Genomic DNA, 23,324 nt, shown 5'->3' with positions numbered 1-23,324 from the left:
TCTTTCCTCATTTCTGCTAAACTAAGAACTGGTCCTCTGTCTCTAGCAACATGCAGGTTTTTCTTAGGCAGTGTTTCTTCTAACAGTGCCCTGCCAGGAATTCTACCAGGGCTATGTCCTCCATCCATTTATTGTTCTCAGCCATTCATACGTTCATCAAGCATTCATGTGTACCTATGATGTGGCAGGCACTGGACCCTGTGGTTATAAAAACACAGTCCTTCATTCTCAAACATGGCATTGTGAGGAAGAAGAGTACAAGGATAACGGTAAAATATAGAGGAAACACAGTGGTTAAAAACAAAGGACAAGGAGATCAGTGCTGCCTGGGAGGATTAGGCAAGGTTTCAAAGAGAAGGAGACTTTATTGCTTGAAGGACAAGTAGCAATTTTCCAGATGGGTGAAGTGTGTGGGGGAGAGCACTTGAGCAGAATGAATGGCATGTACGAAGGCACTGAGGCATGAGTCAGAAGACTGTTTAGAAAACTATAAGCACTTCAGGCTGGGTGAGGAGCAGGAAGGATGTGGGAGGGTGGGAGGGGAGAAGGTGGACAGACAGGTAAAGTCTACCCACAGAGGGCCTGCTCCTTACCGGCCCTTCTGAGGAGTCTGTCTCCCTTCCGTAGTCCATGGACCGTGACTCTTTCAAGATCTATGGAACTATGAACACCCTTTTTAGAAAAAGAAAAAAAAAAATGCCCTAAATACCATGTATGGTGTTGACATTCTGAAGTTCGGAAATTGCTTGGACCTCGAGTTTAAAAATTCTGCTTTAGGCAAAGTGCCCATTTTTAGTTTTCAAAAATAGCTGGAAGTATATTCAACATGTAGGGAAGTGATATGATCTAACTTGTTAGAACAATAACTTAACAAACCCTGTTGCAAATGAATAAGAAACAAGCAGGTCCAGGGGAAGAATGCGACAGCCATCTGGTTGGGTGATGATGAAAGAAATTGCCTAGAAATTTTTGACAAAGATAAGAGTGATCCGAGGTATAAAAAAAAAAAAAAAAAAAAAAAAAAAGGAAGAAAGAAAGAATGGAAAAAAAGGTAGAGAAATCAATGAAAAGCATAGAAAATCTAAATATGGAATTTTGTATTATTTTTCCAAGGTAACACTTGTAAAGCGCAGGATAGATTATTCAGCAAAACATTGTCAGGACCAGTGGAAAACTCTCTGGAAAAAATGTGAAGTCAAATTCTTGCACTCCTATACACCAAAATAAATTCCAGATGGGTTAAGTTTTAAATGTAAAATAAAGACATGAAAAAAAAAAGTACTGGAAGAAAATGTAGGGAAAATATGTGTCATCTTGGGATAGTGAGTGAAGTTCCTTCCAAATTAACACCAAAAGCAGAAACTTTAAAAGGAGAACATGAAAGAATCAACCACTGCCAGGAGCTGAGGGAAGGGGAAACATGGGAACTGCTCCGCAGAAGGGATCAAGTTCCAATTACGCAAAATCGATAAGTCCTGGGGAATCTGCTGAGCAACATGGTGCCCAGAGTTAACCAAACAATAGTTTAGACTGAAATCACTATTAAAAGGGTATCTCTGGTGTTAAATGTTCTTAGTACAATTCATTAAAAAAAAAAAAATAAGACTCAACTGCATGAACAAAAACTTCTCATGTGAAAATGTACCAAGGGATAAAAGTCAAAAGGTAACCAGAAAAACTGGAAAAAAAATATTTACATTATACACAACCCATAGACAAATAGATTACTATCTATAATATCCAAAAAATGTCAATAAAAGTAAATGGAAAATAAGCATTCCAAAAGAAAAAGAAAAATAAACAAGGAACATTAATAGATGATTTGCAAAGGAAAAAAATAATGTCCAGCCTCACTAGTAATTTAAGAAATGCAAACAAAATCATAATGAGATACCATTCTCCCATATCAGATTGGCAAAGATTTTTTTTTTAAATAATACTAAAGATATGAGAAAATATGCCCTTCCATGCACCAATGGTAGGAGAATAAATTGAATGCAAACAAACAAACAAAAAAAGTTTCTGAAGAGAAATTTCACACACAAAAAAAAAACTTTATAAATAAGTATGCTCTGTAACTGAAAGCTCTGCTTCTAAAAATGAAATTAAACCCCTCTCTCTCAGCCAGAACGAAGATCAACTCCAGTTGGATCAAGGACCTAGGCATTAGGGCTGGGTTTATACCTTCCACGTGTGATACATGGGCTTCCATCCTCAGTACCACATAAAAATAACTAAATAAATTAAAGGTATTGTGTCCATCTACAACTAAAAATAAATAAAAATAATTTTAAAAAAGAATCTAGTCATTAGACCACAGACCCTGCAACTCCTAGAAGAAAAAGTAGGCCCAATCTTCATTGTGTCAGCTTAAGAGCCAAATTCCTCATTAAGACTCCTAAAACACAAGAAGTAAAATCAAGAATCAACAAATGGAATGATATCAAACTAAAAAGCTTCTACACGGCAAAGGAAACAACCATGTAAAGAGAGGGCCTACAGAATGGGAGAAAATCTTTGCCACATGCACCTCAGTTAGAGCATTTATCTCCAGGATATACAAAGAACTCGAAAAACTTAACACCCAAAAAATAATGATAATAATAACCCAACCAATAAATGGGCAAAGGAACTGAATAGACACTCCACAGAAGAAGTTCAATTAGTCCACAAATATATGAAAAAAATGTTCAACATCTCTAGCAGTTAGAGAAATGCAGATTAAAACTACCCTGAGATTTCATCTCACTCCCGTCTTAATGGCAATTATCAAGAATCTAAGCAACAGGGGCTGGGGTTATAGCTCAGCAGTAGAGCACTTGCCTTACACATGTGAGGCACTAGGTTCGATCCTCAGCACCACATAAAAATAAATAAATAAAGTAAATATATTAAAATATATAAAAAACAGTAAATGTTGGTGAGGATGTGGAGAAAAAGGTACACTCATACATTGCTGCTGGGACTGCAAATTGGTGCAACCACTCTGGAAAGCAGTATGGAGACTCCTCAGAAAACTTGGAATGGAATCACCATTTGACCGAGCTATCCCACTCCTCGGCCTATACTCAAAGGACTTAAAATCAGCATACTATAGTGACTTGGCCACATCAATGTTTATAGCAGCTCAATTCACAATAGACAAGCTTTGGGACCAACCTAGGTGCCCTTCAACAGATAAATGGACATAGAAACGATGATACACACACACACACACACACACACACACACACACACAATGGAATATTACTCAGCCAGTAAAGAAGAAAAAAAATATGGCATTTGCTGGTAAATGAATGGAACAAAAGACTATCATGCTAAATGAAATAAGCCAGTCCCCAAAAAAGCAAAGGCCAAACTTTCTGTCTGATATGCATATGCTAACACAAAATAAGTGGGGTTAGAGAGGGAAAAATAGAAGTTCACTGGATTAGACAAAGGAGAATCAAGGGAAGAGGGTGATGGGATAGGAAAGACAGTAGAATGAATCGGACATAACTTTCCTACGTTTATATATGAATACACGACCAGTGTAACCCCACATGACGTACAACCACAAGAATGGGAAATTATGCTCCATGTATGTATGATATGTCAAAATACATTCTACTGTCATGTATAACAAATTTAAAAAATAAAATAAAAGCTCTGCTTCTAGAAATGTATCTTAAGGAGACCATACTTATTTACCCTACCAAGTAATATAAGTAATTGTGAATCAAAGTTGTCTAACTATAAAATATCTAACTATAAAAAAAAAATTGTAGAAGAGTATCTAAAGGCATGGATAGATATTCACACTATTTCATTAAAATGGGAAAACAGGCTTCAAAATGATATTATTGTATATTAACCTAGCACAATCCCATTACCACCCCATACTGCCATTCCTAGACAAGAGAATATAGGTGGATTGAGATGTTAATTTAAATATAATTCAGCTGCACCCATACAGTCAATGATAGCTATCTCATGCTATATCATCAATTGTATTCATAGTAATCACAGAAATAACAACAGAAAAAATACACGATAATAAGCAAGCAAAGGCTGACTCATGGCAATGTTTTAAGAACAAAATTCTGGTGGAGAATCAGAAAAGAGCTTTGGGACGGCAATTGCACTCTCCACAAGGCCTCCCCAAGTTCTCTAAGAGTGGTAAGGATTGCAGCAAGCAGGAAAGCACTGACAGCTAGGTGATGATGGCCCTGATATGGCCTCCAACTCTCTAATACATGCTGATTCCTAAGGATCCCAGTTTGTATGGAGCAGGTCAACTGACACATTCTCATCTATTTCCATTGTTTCATTTCAAATGGTCCAATTTATAAATATCATACAAGTCTAGCAATCAATGAAACCACATCATATGTTTTTAGAATAGCATCTCGATGAACTTATATTCTATTCTTGAGATATATCTGCATAGGGTTACAACCTGTGACATTTACACATAATCTACAATGGAAAAAGCATGTTTCCATTTAGTTCTCATTTGCAGGCTTATCTTTGTGTTTGTTAATTCCTTTGCTTCTGATTCTTTCCTCTGAAAACTACAGGCATGAGATTCATCAGAAGACCTTATGCTATGCCAAAAACAAATGAATACGGGGCAGAAGAAAGAAGTATTTCTTTGCTTATGTTTGGAATTTTATACTATAACTATTAAAACATATGAATTGTACAAAATAATGCGTTTCTTTGTGACATTTTCATACATGAAGCTAACGTACTTTGAAGGATAGCTTTTGAAATGGGAAAAAGAGAAAACAAACACCCACACAAATGAGTATGTTTAACAAGGGAAGTTATCTCAAAGGTCACAGATTGGCAGAGGAAATATGCTATTTACCAATGGTGGGGAAGGAAAAATCCCAAAGACACATAAAACTCACTCTAAATATTTGCCACTCTGTTTTGTTTAAGACCTGTGTGCATTAGCAGAGGTGAGCTGAGTACACACTGGGGGCCTGACGGACACCAAGCTGCAGGGGCCAGTTTCCTTAGTCTACAGCAAGTCACTCTCAATGGTGCCAAACTGGTTTCAGCAGACTTACTGTTACTATCTACCTGGGTGGGTAACCACAGAGATATCTATTTTACAGTTCTTTAGGGACATATATTTTTAACTTATTTATAGTATATTCTAGCTCAATTATTTTGCTTGGTTTCCATCATGATTTTGCTTATTAACATCTGTTTGTAGTCTCACTCATAAAACTTAGTTGAATCTATTTTGTTGACATTTACAGTCATTCCAAATAGGCGAAGATAATGAATGATATTTTGTTAAGAGAAACTGCAACTATTAGTCCATTCTGAAAGCTTGCATTGATGAAGAAGGCATCGTCCTCACAAATTAAATTACATGTTTCCTTTATATTTGGAAATTCCAAGAGTGATTATTTAAAAAAAAAAAAATCATCCATTTACCAGAATAACCCAGAACAAAACTGTGGTATTATGAGACCTGACAGCATTTCTTGGAACACAACGTTAGTAGTTCATAAATTTAAGGCAGGCACACAGACTCCTGTTCCACATAACATATAGCATTTTGCTACAGAAAAACCTTCAGTCCTATTTTGACCATAAACACTTCTTGATAATCACACTACTGGGAGGTTTAGGCTGTGTGAAAGGTTTTCCTGTTTTTCACACAAGCAGGCAGTCAAAGATGCACACTTTCATTCTGAAGATGTTCATTTGGTTTCCCCCACCCTACATCCATAAATTCACACTCCACTCCTGAAATTCCTTTTCTGACTTACCTTGAGCAGAAATTTCTGGAACGGGAGAGTTTCTTTGGTGGAGTCAGCCTCAGAATGCAGCCAAGGGAAATGAAATCTCAGTTCCTGCCAACATTACAAATCTACGACATTCGATAGCAGGAAAAAAGGAGAGCTTACATCCCATCTAATCTCAGTGCTTTCATAGCAGATATTTTAATGAAAACAATTCAAGCCCCTGACGCAACAGAAGGTGGCCTTTGCATAATGTTTAGTTTCTAATGTCTGCAAAAGGTATCTGATATTTATTTATGATCCAACTATATAAAGCCTGAAATGGAAAAGCTTCTAGAATTTCCAAAGAGCCTACATAAAACTGCCTGAATAATTATTAGCAAACAAGTTCAAAGAAAACACTTTTAATTCCCACTCAGGGCATTCTGGTTATTGCTCCTTGGCCCCTCCACCACCACCACCCACATGCTGCATCATGAAAACATGGTTTAAAATATTTTCACCCAGAAACCATTGATTTTCTTGTTAAAATTTCTCTGGAACCCATTTTTTTAAAAAATCACCTGGAAAATTCCTAGGTTTTGTAAAATGTCCCAAATTCAAAAACCAGAGAGAGTCAAGGGCAAAGATTTTATGAGATAGATAGTAACTGAAAAGTAAGAAACCATTATTTTCACTAATCATAATAAAAGGTGCTTGGGCTGGGGATGCGGCTCAAGCGGCAGCACACTCTACTGGCATGCGAGAGGCTCTGGGTTCAATCCTCAGCACCACATAAAAATAAAATAAAGATGTTGTGTCCACTGAAAACTAAAAAATAAATATTAAAAAAATTCTCTCTCTCTCAAAAAATTAAATTAAAAATAAAAGGTACTAAAGTAAGATCTTGTTTAAATAGAATCTAAACAATCAGAAGTTCACATACCATAATTTTTTTGAGTTGGCCTTTATGAGAAATAGACAAATGAAACATAAACAAACTGACTCAGAGACTTATTTTTAAAAAGTGGTTAGGATATAATCAATGGCAATTTGATCCAATATTAATCCTGCATACATCAAAAGGATTCTAAAGTTGTTGTGAATGTTCATATGATAATAATATTATTAATTGTACTAGTTTCTAATTCTTTGGAAAGTATTTTCCCCCCATTTGATATAAGTTATAATCCTCAGCTAATCATAATATATAATTAATTAACCCATCCTGAACTTGTTTTGGACAAATTGAATTCACAGCAAAAATGAAGAATCAGGGTCATTTATTTCACAGGGAAGAGGGAGGAACAGGAAAGCTGAGTGAGGCATTTAACATAACTCTAATATGCAGCATTTTTTGTAGAATAACTAAATGGGAATACAAAGTTAGGGACTGAAAGACCAATATCTGAAATTTGTATCAAAATAAATTTGGGAAATTCAACCTGATTTTTACCAAATGTGATTTAGGCATACTATTACTCTTCCTATATTTCCCACAATGTAAAAGTGTTAAGTACAAAGTTCACTGACCTGGTCAAATTGAACAGCATAAAGATAACTGGCCATATATATGGTGAGGCCTCCCTCCACCCATGGAAAATAGGATTTACCATTAGTTTGATGTCAGTATACAAACGCCATCTTTATATAGGATTTTAAAATAAGATACCCACCAACTAATCAATCCACAGTTTCCTGTGAGATTGCCAAGTCATTTATAATTACTTTCTCCTACTTATAAATGAGGAAATGAAAACAGAAATCATAAAATGAAGTAGCCCGACATACAAGATGGGTCAAAAATGAAACTTAGAATTTTAAAAGTGTGGAAGACAGCACTCTGCCTTCAGTAAGCACTTGACACAGTTTCCTGGGGTAAACAAATGACACTCCACAGTCCTGCAGATCACCAGGCTTCCAAAGACCCTACACTAGGAAAAAAATACAATGGCTAGCTGATTCCTAGATGTTTGAAGACAAGAAAATGACATGAGTGATATATATCTGTACTTCCTCTGACCATCTCCTTTCTTCCCAGTCTCTTTTATTGGTCTCTTTGCTACCTCTAAGACTACACAAATTTGCTCCAAGGGAGTTCATAGCAAGGCATGTATTCCAGATAGGAAAGACCCAATTTCCCAGTTCTGCCAATAACTAGAGGCCTTGGGAAGTCATAATAAATGTCTTTATTTTCCCATCCACAGAAGAAATTAAAGACTAAATTTGGCCAACAGTCTGTTGATGTTATGGATATTAGAACCACCCATTCCTGCCAAAGGGGAAAACTTTCAGAATAAATGGAATTGAGTTGCAGAAGCCCAAGAAAGAACTCCCTTTCATCCTAATTTCACTTGTCCCTCTGCTGGGACTGCTGAGCTCTGTGCAGAGTCGAACAGGGAAAATTGGACCAAATGTGATAGCTTTATATTGTTTCTGTAGCATGACTGACAAGAGAATATTTATTGGCCAGCATGCTAAATGTTTTGTTAGACTTGTTGAAAAATTAGTGCTATGTAAAAGTGAAATAAAATTGATATTATTATTCTCAAGCATATAATGATAGTAATAAGGAATCTTCTAACCAGTCTCAAAATCCCAGGAAAAATGACCAAATACTTTTTCTCAGTGAGCCAAAAGAGGGTTCAATTTCATGCAAATGTTTAATTAACAGCAAAATATTCCTTCTCTTGGAAAGGATTAATAAGCAATCAAATGAGAAATAAGAAAAAAAGCCTCAAGGACATGGGTGTTCTATTATGAAGAATACTCAGTCGATGGAAATTGGTAAATATCCAAGGAAACACTAAAAGATTACTTGTTAAAAGAACCAAGGGGAAAAATCCAGAATTCTCTTCAATTAATCTAAGTGTCATTTCATTTCCCACTCATTTTCAGTATAATCAATCACACTGAATTACATTTACAATTGAACTGAAAAGAAAGTAGAACACAGATGCATATTTTGACTCCATTCTTACTCAAATAACCAATATAATCAATAGGACATCATGAGCACCTTATCTCTGCATGATGGCACAGGTATGAAGTGGCCACTGGTGATCCAGCAACAACCAGCCTTGTGGCTGTATACTCTCACAAAGCAATGTATGTCTTATCTTCACTCACTGAGTCCAAAATATTTCACCAACCATACGAAAGTCCTGAAGAAGAAGATGTTATAGTTCCTGCCCTTTGAAGAGTGTAATCTTAGTGTGGAAGAAATACTTGCATGCTAAATTCCTATAACATAAAGTAATATGCAATGCTTGTCCTAAATGAAAAGAAAATCAAATATCAGTGGCATTTCAGAGTCAACAGCTATATGAAAGAAAGACAATTTCTCAGGATTTTAAAAAGTACTTTGGAAAATATTCTAGCTTATTTAAACAGATCTAAAAAAATAAATTATCACAGCTGAAGGGGGAAAAACATTAAAAATCTATTTCAGAGTACCATCTTTAATATTTTCCTAAGACAAAAGAAAAATATAAAATGCAATCAATTTTGTCCAATCAAACTTTGTCCATTCCTTAAGAAAATTTCCATTATACCAACAACCTCAAGATTAAAATGGGAGTAAAGGAACTTCATTCACATCATTATGCCTATGCACTGGGCAAATTACCCTTAGGTTTAAAAGTCACATTTTTTTTTTCAATTAACACTGTAAACAAGCACAGTCAGATGCCTCTTACCTTTGCTGTTTAATTATCCATCTGATTACAGTTCAGAGAAGCCTTTTATGATCCAATTTTGAGGAAATGAAACATCAATTAAAAAGCATATATATAGCTGGTCTGCTAAAGTAGAAAGTTGACTGAATTCTCCTAGACTAGGAAGAGACTGGCATATTTGCTTGTGAATATCAGAGTATTTAATTGCAAAGCTGGGAATTATTCCACAGATGTGAATGGATATCTAATTTATGTCACAAAGGAGAGATTATACTCCTAGGGGCCATTATTTACTTACTCATTTTCCTAACTAGATTTCCATACACATGAGGATTTCAAGTCAGGAAAGCATTGCCAAAAATGCTTCACCAGAGACGACCAAAAAGAGATCATAAACGTCTTGTTAGCTGTAAATAATGATAAAAGGGAGATCTTTGGGGATATAATTACAGCTGGTCTAGCCTGAAGAGTTTTAAATGTATATTAGCCCAAGTAAATGACAGTACACTAATCTTAATTTATGCATTCAAATAGGTTTGTTGTACATGTTATCATGAATTTCAAAATAAGAAAAATCAAGGAAAAGGATCGACTTCTTTGTCAACTTTTTTTATTGCTAAACCATTTTTCAATTGAAAAACCCATAGCACCTCCCTTCTCTGCCTATGTTGACACGTACCCCTTTATCCTCTAACTTAAGTTACACTCCTCTGTGGTAACTTGTCTGGACTAGTCTATGGTTCTTACCAGCAATTTCTAGACTATCTTATTGTAATCTTTTGAGGAAATGACTTATCAGGACATCCAAGTTCATTTATATTCATGCCCTCCTTTTGTTTTTTCCTCAGCATGATAGGAGTAGATACACACGTCTATAATTCATAATGTCTTATTATTTTCAACTGTACACACTCAGAAGCTATTTTGAAGAAAAAGAGGACTGGCCTGGGAAATTAGAAATTTAGAGCCTGTCGTCCCGTGGCCTTGGGCAAGTTACATAATTCACCAGGTCTGTCTTCTCAGGCAAAAATAAGGAGGGCCCTGCTAAATGATCAAATTCCAAGGTTCTGACAACCCTGAAACCATACGAATCTCTAGGTCTTTGACTTGGGACCCCATATTTGTCTGTCATTGTTATCTTAAAAGATGTTTGGTCCTTCCCCTCGAGGATATAAACACAGTCAAAGACAAAAGTCACAGATATGAAGAGAGAAGAGGGGTAGGGTATGGAGATATGGAAGAGTAAAACAGAATGATGGAGAGAAAACAAAGAGACATGGAGGGGTAAGAGTGGGGAGCAAGAGACAGAGGTTGTGGCTCAGTGGTGGAGTGCTCGCCTAGCACATGTGAGGCACTGGGTTTGATTCTCAGCACCACATAAAAATAAACAAATGAAATAAAGGTATCGTGTCTATCTACAACTAAAAAGGTTTCTTTAATTAAAAAAAAAAAAGAGTAGGGCTGGGATTGTTGCTCAGCGGTAAGAGTGCTCACCTAGCACCTGTGAGGTGCTGGGTTCAATCCTCAGCAACACATAAAAATAAATAAATAAAATAAAGGTAAAAGAAAAAACAATGCACCCATTGCCTTTAAGAAAAAAGAGAGAGAGACTGGGGCTGTGGCTCAGTGGTAGCACACTTGCCTGGCATGTGTGAGACACTGAGTTCGATTCTCAGTACCACATATGAATAAATAAAACAAAGGTCTATCAACAACTAAAAAATATTTTTTTAAAAAAAGAGTAGGGAGCAGGGTAAAGAGTCAAGGTACAGAAAAGTGACACTACAATTTAGGAAAATAAAATAGACCAATGGCCACTCCTTTGGTAGATGCCCTTGCAGAATTGCTTCCCCTCCTTTCACCCAGCATTCTAAATTGTAAAGGAAAGCTACACCTAAATGACTAAGATGTTAACTACTCAATAACCTTTCTTTAGATTCACAGAACCCAGAATATCTGATGGCCTACAGAGATCATCAGAATATACAATGCTCCTTATTCTTTAATCCTGTACATCAACTGACACAAAGGATGTCAATTGCTGTGATGTTGAATTTGCAGAAAAGTAATGTATTTGTAACTGCCCCCAAGAGGTCCAGATTTATTTCAATTTTCTGATCAGAGGAGGAAAAAAAAAAAAAAGAGATGTATGTCCTAAATGACAAAGACCCTGCTCAGCACAGTCCTCCTGCCCATTGCCTCATGTACCTTCTTTCCCTTTGTATAAAAGGCCTTTTGTGTACCTGTGTTCCCCAAGATGGAGCTTTGAGGACAAGAGTCTCTACTCATTTTCAGGGCCAGCCCTTGAATAACCTAATTTCCTTCCCACCAACTCTCTTCTCCCAAGAATTGGCTTTTGAGTGGCAAGCTACTGGACCTAAGTCTGGCAAAAAGAAGAGGATAGGAAGGGCAGCAGAATAGAATAGACAATATGATTGATGTATGTACATTCCATGTATGTATTATATGTCAAAATACATTCTGCTGTCATGTATGACTAAAAAAAAATTAAAAGTAATTCGTATGGTTAAAAAAAAAAAAGAAGAATGGTGGTAAGGTGCTGCAGGCCAATATGGAAAAAAAAAAAGAAGAAGAGGATTTAAGGGATAGTGAAGTGTACATGCAGTAAGAGAGTGAAACAGATCTAAATAACACTATACAGCTCTAATTACAGAGTATAATTTTTATGTGTGCTTTTTGTATAGCAACAAGGTATTTGCCAACAGATATATATTTCTCTCCAAAAAAATAGCAAGATATTTGGATTTTAATAACTTTGAATTTTATGTAAAGATTTGTGAAGGAACAAAGTTTTTGTATTTTAGGTTTCCTAAACACTGGATGATGAGATTTTAAACCATCATATGTTATGATTAAAAAGACAGCACAAGACAAATTCTAGCACAGAGTCTAGGAGATAGTAGGCAGCAATATATCTTGGAGAAAACAAGAAAGGAAAGATACAGAACAGGAAAGACATGTAAACCATTTTCTGAAGCTCAAAGATCATACATTATAATAAAAAGAGGTAAAAAGGATAAAATTTACCCATCTGAAATTACTTGGACTCTAACATGCAGCAGGAACTAATTACAACAAGAAGTAAGAAGAACTCAACAAGAATCCTCAATTTACTAGAATACATACATACATACACCTTGAAGATCAGTAGTAAAGGAAATAGATGCACTTCAAGAAAATTTAAAAATTCCGAGTTCATGAAATAATAATAGCAGCCACCAACACCACCATTACCAACTCCCTAAGAATGTCTTTGGAGAACACCCTATGGAGTTCCCACGCCATTCACTTCTATAGAACAATAACCACTCTTGCTACACATGCAGACCAGAAAGCCATTCAAGGATCTCAGCTTTAAAATAAGTGAGCAAAGACTTTGTGAGCTATTAGTGACCAAGAAGAAAGTATAGATTTTATCTCAACTTCTCCTTCATCACTCTCAGTTTACAAAACATCATGAATCAAAGTTGAACCAAAGAAAGAGGTCATATTTAATGGTGAACCTTTCCTCTCATTCCCCCTTCTTGTAACCCCTCAACCTAACATGAATTGCTAAATTGCCTTCTGTAGGACTGTAAGATCCACTTTCTAAAAAAAAAAAAAAAATATTCTATACCTCCACTTTTCCCTTTCTGACTGTGGCAGAGGGTAGAATTTATTTAGTGGTAGTCAAGTAACAGAATAAGATACCTACCATTTATTGATGGGCTAGGGAATGCTATCAGCAGAATAGATCATCTGACCACATTAATTAACACTGTAAACAGGCCCTTGAGAACACTTCATTCCATAGTTTGTAGGAAAGACTCCAACAGAAAGCATACGTTGGGGAAAAAAATAAAATAAGTTCAATACGTTCAATGGGGGCACACAGCTTCTTGGAACACCTCAGATATGCCTCATAGGCAGCTGCCTGCTCCACCCTGTATATGGACAGGGTAGAAGTGTTATGGTTTGGATCTTAAATGTCCCCCAAAGGCCAGTGTTCAAAGAGTTGGTCACCAGCCTGTAGTGCTACTGGGAGGTGGTAGTACTTTTAAGAGGTGGGGACTAATGGAAGGAAATTAGGTCATTGGTAACATGACTCTGAAGGGGACTTGGGGACCTTGGCCTTTCTTCCTAGATGCTATGAGGTGAGAAACCTCCTCTGCAGAATTCTCCCACCATGATGTAACGTGCCTCCATAGACCCAACGTATCAGAGCCAACACACCATGGACTGAAAGCTCTGAAACTGTGAATCAAACTAAATCTTTGCTCCTCTTACATTGTTTATCTCAAGTGTTTGTCACAGTGATGGAAAGGTGACTAACGCCACAAAAAACACAAGGGGAGAAAAGGCTTGTCCTAATAGGTTTGCAGCGCAGTTGAAGAGACAGACAATATAAAAGGGAGTGGAGGAAGCTTCTGTAATATTATATGGTGACTCAAGGTTACAAGTGGATGAGGTATAAGGTCCTTCCCACCTGGTTTCTACTACACTTTTAAAAGTCTCCTCTGCAACAAGCTTTCCTTGGAATTTTGATTGAGAAACAGAAGATTTGGCCTACACCAAAAGAAAGAGCTTTAAAGAACTTAGACACATTTCCTTCCTTTTTGGCTCTCTCATTTTTCTAGTCTCCAGAACTTGGACCTTTCAAAGCATGTTCAGGAGTGTATCAAGTTCCCCTATGGTTAGCTTATTTTTCTCTGTATAAGAATGAATATTGATTCCACCTTAGTTTTTCCAGATGATTTTTAACATTGCTCTGGTCCAGGACTTTAAAAGGTAGGTAATCCTTGAAACCCTAGAAAGAATCCTAGGCTCAGAGTCAAAAGCACACATTCAATTCCACTTCTAATGCTTAGTTGCCATGAGGAAACTGCTTAACTGTTTGAATCTCAATATCATCTGTAAAAATTGTATTGATTTCAGAAAATACAAAATCAAAGCATGAGCAGTGCTGCCCACCTGTAATCTCAGTAGTTCAGGAGGCTGAGGCAAGAGGATTGCAAGTTCAAAACCAGCCCCAGCAATTTATCAAGACCCCGCTCTCTACATAAAATATAGAAAAGGACTAGAGATGTGGCTCTGTGGTTAAGTACCCCTGGGTTCAATTTCTGATACCAAAAAAAAGGAAGGAAGGAAGGAAGGAAGGAAGGAAGGAAGGGAGGGAAGGAGGGAAGGATGAAGGGAGGGAGGGAGGGAAAACATAATGCAATAATGCTCAATACCTGTGGTTGATGTTAACATTCATGACAGGTATTCTCTGCTCTGGAATGTCTCATAATAAGAGCAGATCCATTTGTTTATTTAGTTAATAAGTATTTTATTGAGTATCTAGTGTGGGTCAGACTCTCCATTGAGCACTTATGAAAATCACTGGGACTAAGTACCATTCAGTCACTACTAGATAGCTTTTCTTTTCAAATTATCTCTCTTTTGGTGGGTTTAAAAAAATATTTAAGAATGTGTGTTATATTTGCTTGTTTAGAATGAAGTTTATCTTTCCCTGGGCCTCATTATACATCAAAAGTCCCATGATTGGTGTTTTTTCAAGGCACATAAGTCAGCACAGTCTCTAAGAAATTCTCTCTTGGGCTTGATAAAAGAGAAATTAAAATATATCTGGTCTTCATCAAGTCTGGTTTTCAGGCTGTCGTGGGAGGCTGGAGTTGGTAGGGATAAATTACATTAAAAAGAATGGAAGTTTCCAATAGTCAAAGGATGAGATGTGGTAATGAACAGCACATAAAGATAATGAGTAAGCATACACATGGCACAATAGGTCCCATCTGATACTTATTCTGCAATCCAAATGTGTTCCTCCTCATTCTGTAGCTGATGAAAATAAAAAATGTAACAGGCAAATATCTGAATAGGAATCCCTGCTCAGTTGAGTCCCCTGTTATGACCAAATAAAGGCAGATCAGCTTCCCTGATGCTTGGATACAAAGAGCACCTTTCTAGTGGACAATTAACTACCCCAAGCAGTGTGACTTGGCACAAGTTTTATTGGTTACAAGTGGACAATAACATTTGGTCATTTTAGAAATCCCTTAACACTCTTAATTCCAGGAAAATCACAAATAAAACTACTTGTTAAAATGGAAAAGCCAAGCTGTTCAGACTCCAAGGAAGCTAATTTACCCATCAACATAGGAATTTGTAAACATGTTTTTGGTAAAATTTTAGAAAATCATTAGTTGTATAATTATTATTTCTGTATTCCTTAGTGGCTTCTCCTTGCCCTCCCTCATCTACAGGGAAAGGAAGAAGAATGAGCACCCTAAATAAAACAGGAGGAAAATATAGAAAATATATGATTTTCAACTCTCCTTTCCAAACACCCATCTTTTTCATTTTTTAAGATGAGGGAAGAGAAAAGAAACTGGACTTGTTAGGGAGTATATAGTTTGGGGAAAACCTGGCCAAAACATGCATAGGCCAGGCTGCCATTTTGCAAGACCCCAATTATATGCTTTAAGAAATTTGCCTCCAGAGTTATATAGTACACAATCAGTGGTCTATACATAGTGATCCTTGTTCACAGGATATCTGAATGGAAAAGGAAAGTGGTCCCACCCTGGGGAAATACCTTGTTGCCCTATGAACTAGTTCAATCCTGAAGAGTCAAGGAAAAAGCAAAAGAAACCGTTGTTAACTTTAATGATTATTCAAGAAGGTCCAAGAAGAGACAAAGCAGAATCAGAAGACTTGATTCTGTAATCAAAAGAAAGGAAACTCTTTCCATTTGTCTGATCTTCAGATGACAAAGCTACAGTGGGAATGGCTGAGCAAACCTTTTCCTATCTTCACACATACACACACACCTGGTGGAACATATCAGCTAGCAAAGAGAACATTCACCGAATTTCCATCAATGAAACATACCTGTGAGAGGTGCCCCACCTTTGGTTGACTTTGAAAACATTAGTCCACAAATTGCTTTTGTTTTTCACCTTTAAAGAGGGGAGTTTTTATCCTAAAATATGGCACTTAAGGACAAGGCGGTTGGAGGGTAGACTGAGGGATTTCTATCAGACCAGAAGAAGGATACCCTTGGACCTCAATCAGGTAACAAAGCATCACTCAAATGTGAAGTTTTCATAATGCAAACATTTTAGGATGGCATGGTGAGCCTGATTCACTGGGATATACATGAAGCTATGTTTTATAAGCAGGATCTCTGAAAATCAGGAGTGAAAAGGATGGGTCTCTTGGCTCAAGTAACCCTAATTTGGAGCTGGTGCTTGACATCTTCCATCTCCTGTTCTACTGGAACCATGCCTCTCATAAAGCCAGCAATCTGTTGGGTTGTAGAACATACCTACAGCTCCAACTTCCATTATGGGCCATTTTGGGCATTCATGACCCTAGAATTCCCTACCCCAATAGCCCAAAGCCAGCTTCCAAGGTCTATGTGAAGGCAAACCACTTCACAGCCAGTGACCACACCCAAGGCCTGCTGGCTAGCCTATGGGTGTGGATACAGACTGAATGAGCAAGCTTGCCCATGTCTTCCCATGAGACTCCTCCAGTTGCATAGTGGATCCAGGTCAAGAAGAGAAAGTATAAGATAAGACCATGGGATAGGAGGATCACTTGTCTTGGGCCCACAAGCATTAGGGCTGGGCCTGGGTTAGGATATATAGCAGATTGAAATGAGTATTTTTCAGTGACCCCAAATGACATCTTTCTTTCCCCTACACTCATAAGGACCACATAACTTATTATGAACCAGGATATAGTTGAGCATGAAAGAGACCTAACTTGATGGATTCCAGTGCAACATATGAAGACAACAATACTATCCTGCAAATTGGGATATAAGGTCAACCCAGCTACACTAAACTGCAGATTGTTCTCCCTTATCATGATCCCCCAGTAACAATGAGCCCACAGCTCTATATAGAACTGCCATGCATTGGCAGCCAGCAGTTTTCTTCCCCATCAGATTTTCCCCCCTCATTGGAGAGTGTTTATGCCAAGTGCACCCAAGAGGTAAATAAAGCCTTGTTCTTGTCATTTGCAACAGATTCTGAGCATGTAACAGAAAGCATCAAACTGTAGTCCCAGTTTCTTTGGTTTTCTGAAAAGCCTACTCAATCTGTTCAATTTGTAGGTCGGCATCCTAAATAAAGGGCACCAAAAATGTGAAAACTAAGCCACTAGACAACCATCAGAAATCGTTGCAAATATACCAGAGAAGGATTCCCATAGGAAGTAGAAAATCAAAGACAAATAGTAAGGAGAACTTTACAAGGAAACATAGTGGCCTTTTCTGGAGTGAAGCTGGTACTGAGCCTAAAATGCAGAATTTAATCAGAAGCAACCAGTGTTTTCCAGAAGCTCATACCCTAGAGGAGGGAGTTTCTGGGAAGGCCTAAGGCCACATCCTTGGCACCTGGTTAATATGTCTCCCATGCTGCTTCCTGGCAAATTTCAGGAGCCTGATTTCATCTCACAGTTGTTGCGTAACACCCCCACCCCCAAACACACATGCACAGTTTCTACAATGTTTCCAGTCTGCCCCACTGTCCATCATTATTTACACAAACAATTCTCAAACATGACCACACATCACAGTTATCCTGGGAGCTTCTCTGGCCAGCAGATTCCCAAGAAGCACCCAACAGAGCCTGAATCAAGAGGTCTCCAGTGAGGCTGAGACATTTCTACACTTAATAAACAATCCAGAGGACTCGGAATACAAAGCATTCTGACCACTGGAAAAGCTCAGCTAGAGCAACACAGGCCTGAGGGACTCTCTCTGACTAGGAGTCAGTCACACCCCCATGCTCTGTTTTCCCCTGTCTGTTCCTACGCTGGGGTCTTCTTCCCAGAGTCTTCTGAAGATGCCCTGACCAGCACCATGGCACCACAACAAACAACTGTCCTTTCGTGGCCAAGTAAAACTCACTGCCATTTCCATCATTTCCATAAATGTTTCTCTAACCATTTTCTCTCATGAGAAACCATTTGAGTTTTAAGAAATAAAAGTACATACATGCAGCAAGTTTATGAAAACCTCAGCATAAGCCATGTCTTTTCATTGATAACTTTAAATTCCAAATCCAATGACAAAACCAGGACTTGGAGTGAAATTTTAATTCACTTCTCTCCATCTCTCACTCTTCCTCCCCATGCCACACACATGCATATAATGATCGGTGGGCTTTTTGTCTCACCCTTCTAGAAGAAAATATTAATGTCTCCAGGAAACCAGGCAGTTTTTCTACTTGTGAAAATGGACCAAATGTTTTCAAAGGATTAGAAACACTACTAGATGCATCTCTGATTCATACAGTATAAAGACAGGAAATTTTAGTGATCAATTAACTTGAATTTGTGTTTCACAAATAGTAGAGTATAATCAGAAATAAGTCTGAATTTGTAAGCAATTGTATAATGCTTATACATTAATGAATTAATGAAATAAGTAAAATTAGAGAAATGAAATCAGGTAGAAATCCCTCCTTGTTGGTGGAAGGACAGACCAGGGGAATTCAGTCATAGGTCTGGATGTTATCTTTGCTAGCAAACCTGCAGATAAGTCCACTGTTGATAGAGCAAAGGAAGTACACAGGGCACTACTCCTCCATCACAGCTCAGAGATTCGATGATTCCCAGCTCAGTAAGGTCATCAGCTCACTGTTTGCTGCTTTACCTGGGAGCAGCCACTTCCTGTCTCCAGGGATGTTCCCACAGATCTTGGGAATTAAGCCTTTCTAGGAAAGCCCTCTGATCTTGACAGGCTGAAATCTCAATATACTGTGATCATAATTCCTCCTTTCTGAGGGAACAAGTCAATGCTAAGCGTCATATATAAATTTCCACTCATCCTCCAGACATGGCTTTGGATGGATGGAGCAGTAGAAGTAAAGAATAAAAAGACCAGACCCAAATGTGGGAAATGCACCCACTTACTTCCTGACCTGCTGCTAAACTGAAGAAACATCTTCTCAATACACTAGTTCTTTGCAGACAGTTATTTTGTTAACTTATGCCTTGATTGTTTGGCTTTATTGTTCTTTTTTCCACTGAGCTTTATATAATTTTTTGAAGGTAGTTTAAAAGTGAGGCTAAATGTTTACATTTCATAATCAGGAGAAATGAAATGTGGAATTCCATTTATGTAAAAACAAATTTGTGTGAAAATAAAGTACATGGTGACATTCACGTTGGTCAGTTTGGGATGGTCCAATATTTTTATTCATGTTACTTAACTCTTTTCTACTATGAACACTTATCACTTGCATTCCTTTTAGGCTTAAAGGGGAGGGGTAGAAATATTGAAGTTGTTTACCAATGGAAGCCATCAACATCAGACTTTATAAATTATTTTGAAAATTTAGGAGCAAGGGGCTAACAATAAACTTTTGACCATATTTCCCCTTTTACTACTATTATCCATGGTTCATGTGCTTTGCCATTGCCAAAAGCCATCTACTAGGTTGAGTGGGGGCATTTGCAACTTTAATTTAAAACATAGAAATAAGATGGGGACAGATGGCAGCTTACTTCCTTTCCCAAAATAGCCACTCACTCCACAAATCACCTGCTTATTGTTCAGGACAGACACCTTCATAGATAAAATAAATAAGGATTTCTCCTACTAATGAACTGAAACATGCATTGATTTAAAAATTACTCAGTGTCACAACTGACATTGCGACTGTGTCCATCTTCGTGCTCCTACATGTGACGGAAACCCTACAGCAAGAGGCAGATATCAAATATGTCCCCTAAGAAGTTTTAAATTAACTCTATTAATCTGTTTCTGACTTTAAGACAATTTTTAAAAAATAAATGTCTGGCTTAACATTTTACAAATGCTTCCTTTTAAATATTCATTCTTCTTCTGTTCACCACAAAAGAAAAAATGTGCACTGAGAATCTAAGTCAGGAGCAACTCAGTGAAATGAATCACCCAAGGCAACCCCCTCTCTCCCTCTCCACTTGGCGGACGGCTTGATCACACTTTAGAGCTTATTATCACCTAGAACTTCCTCATTTTCAAGATCTGACATTTTGAAATCTCCTCTTCACCTACAACCTCAATCTATTCACCTTTCCTATTCTGTCTCCTCTGTTTAATCTCACCTCTCCCTTTGTTATCCACCCCCAGGGACCCTGCTTTCTTTCTTTCTTTTTTTTCTCCTGTGCTGATTAATCTAGGAGAGGTACTCCATCCCCACTTCACCCAGTACAGGTCCTCAACATGGAAAAAGAAGGCATATTTTAGGTGTCTACAAATAGCCTAATACTTTAAGTTAAAACAAACAGATCCATAATGATATTGTAAATTTTTAAAGATAAGACGTAAGCCTTCAGAATTTTCAAACTTCCAACAGATTACTTCCAGCAGATCTCCAAGTGTCAGAGCTGAGCTTTCCTCTTCTCTTTCTCTAAATGTTTTCCCAGGAACCATTTAGTTAGTGTTAACCTCGCCCAGTCAGCCTCCTCTTGCTCTTGCCACCTCAAGTCAAGCACTTCTAATCAAATTCTCCATGACCTCTGAGATTTCTTAGTACTCTTGACCTTCCACTAAAGGTCTTCACTGGGCTGACTCAATTCACTTCTGTGTCAATCCCACAGTGCAATAGAGAAAGTCCCATAACACAACCTTGTGGAATTGCCATTCATCCAGTTCTAAGCATAGGCCATCGCTAGACCATCCCCTTTTTGTCTCTAATACACACCCCTTCTTCACTCCTTCCATATTTTCAAATCTATTGATGACTTTCTCGGCAAATTGCTTCACTGAGCACTCTTCAAAGAGGGAGGTATTTTAAGGGTTGTAGTTCAACTTTCCCTCAAGCACATTAAATGACAGAGTCAGGACACACTGTTGGTCTCTTTCCTCCAGCCTTAGTAGAGTGTCCCTGTTCTCTCTGAGTCCATGCCCTGCAGCCATGCTCCTGATCCCATCCTTGCCAGACTGCTCTCTCCAGCCTCCCTGCACCTTCCTGCATCTCCAGGCTCCCCACTCCACACACCTCCACACACACATATGGTGAAGACAATTGCTTTTGTTGAATAAAGATCATTTCTTCATCCTGCTTCTCTCTTCTTTCATTGCCAAACACGTTAAAAGAATAATTTAGATTCCTGGAAGCCATTCTTTCTCTTCCTTTTCTCTTCTTGAGCTCCCACAAATGGGCTTCAGCCTCACCAAGCCAATGAAACCATTCTCACAGAGCTCCTTATGGAACCCACTCATCCATATCCGGGTGGGGATGGGAATCCTAACCCAGTTTAAACAGCGCAGGAGAGAAAAGGAAAGAAAGAGTAGAATCAGTGGAAGTAGACAATGAACACAGCTTCTGCTCCTTCAATTTGTCCTCCTTTAATGCCGGCAAATGGACCAGTTCTTAAATTCTCACACATCTCTCTCTTTTCATGTCTTTGCACCCTCCTGTTCTGTCTCCCACCTCTCTGGCTGCTCCTACTCAGTCTCACTCACTGCAGACCCAGCTCCCCTTCATCTGCCTATCCCACCAGCAGCATTTTCCAACATTCAGTCTTGTCTTCCACAGTTTCTCTCTTAGAGACTGCAAACTCCATGTGTCTTCAATAATCATCTCTACATGTAGAGACTTTTGATTCCTGAGTCTCTGGCCTCTATTTCAACACTGAGTCACTGGCCCATCTCATCCTGATGTAGAGAGCTCAAGGAACAGGGTAAGAGCTTTTTATACCAACAGTCACATGGCTTTGGGCAAACTATATGACACCTGAGACTCAACTGATAATAGTAATAATAAATAATAATAATAGGACTTACTTCATAGAGTTAGTGGGTAATTATTCAGTGACATAAAAATAAGAAAATCAATTTATTTGTGTTGATTCAAAAAATACCTATAATACTATATCTCAGACAGGTTTATAATATAGTACTTTGCCAATAACAACTCAGTTAATCCTCAGAAGGACCCTGTGAGGCAAGCAGTATTATTATCCCCCTTTTCACAGATGAGAAAATTAAGACAGAGGTAACTTTTCCAGGTCACAGAGCTAATAAATGGCAAAGCCTCATTCCAACCAAGGCAGTCTAGCACCAGTTTGTACTCTTCACCATCACGCTAAAGTGCATCTAATTATTCTTCTTTCTGCATTTTAAAGCATTTTTAAAATCCAATTATTGTTTTTAAATGAAAAATCCAGAATGTAAGAGCACCTTGCACTTGAACTCTCTCTCCCAAGATGCATGTTGCTCAACACAATGCTATAAACTACAAACTCATTATCAGTTATATTTCCTCTCTCGCTCTTAAGAACCATGATTGTTCAATCCTATTGCATTGTCTCTGAAAAAGTGGTCTTATTTCCATTGCCCTACTTCAATTTTAGCCTGTTTAACAATTCAGCCTATGTTCACAATTGCTAAGTCTAGCTAAAGAATACACAAAAGTTCTTTAATACTTTCTTGTAACTTTTTCCTAAATGAAAATCATTTCAAAATAAATGATTGTTTTTAAAAAAAGAAAAAGTTAGCCACTCTCCTTGCTGCTTCCAGTACACAGAAACCTCATCATGCCCTCTCTCCTACCATTCCACTTTCCCAGACCCCTTCACCAAGTCTCAAAGCCTCACCATGCAGACCCAATAAAGTCTATATTACACAGGAAGCATGGAACGTTATCCATAAGCTCCTTGCCCACCCCTTCCATTCCAATTTTATGCTCACCATGCAGACCTGCACTGCACAGGCAGCAATGCAAGGTAATCCACAAGCTCCTCTTCCACCCTTCCCTTCCAATTTTATGATACCCTTCCCCATGCAACGTGCATGGTGCAGTCTAGCACCAGTTTTTTTCCTCCCCATTGTTCGGTTTCCCAGGCATTTGACCTCACTCCAGCATTCTCCTGCTTCCACACCTTCAAAGAGGTTATTTCTATTACCTATACCAGAACC

This window comes from Callospermophilus lateralis, chromosome 5 (genome assembly GCF_048772815.1).
Source record: "Callospermophilus lateralis isolate mCalLat2 chromosome 5, mCalLat2.hap1, whole genome shotgun sequence".
Taxonomy (NCBI): Eukaryota; Metazoa; Chordata; class Mammalia; order Rodentia; family Sciuridae; genus Callospermophilus; species Callospermophilus lateralis.
The sequence above is the reverse complement of the archived record's forward strand: the minus strand, read 5'-3'. Positions refer to the sequence as shown.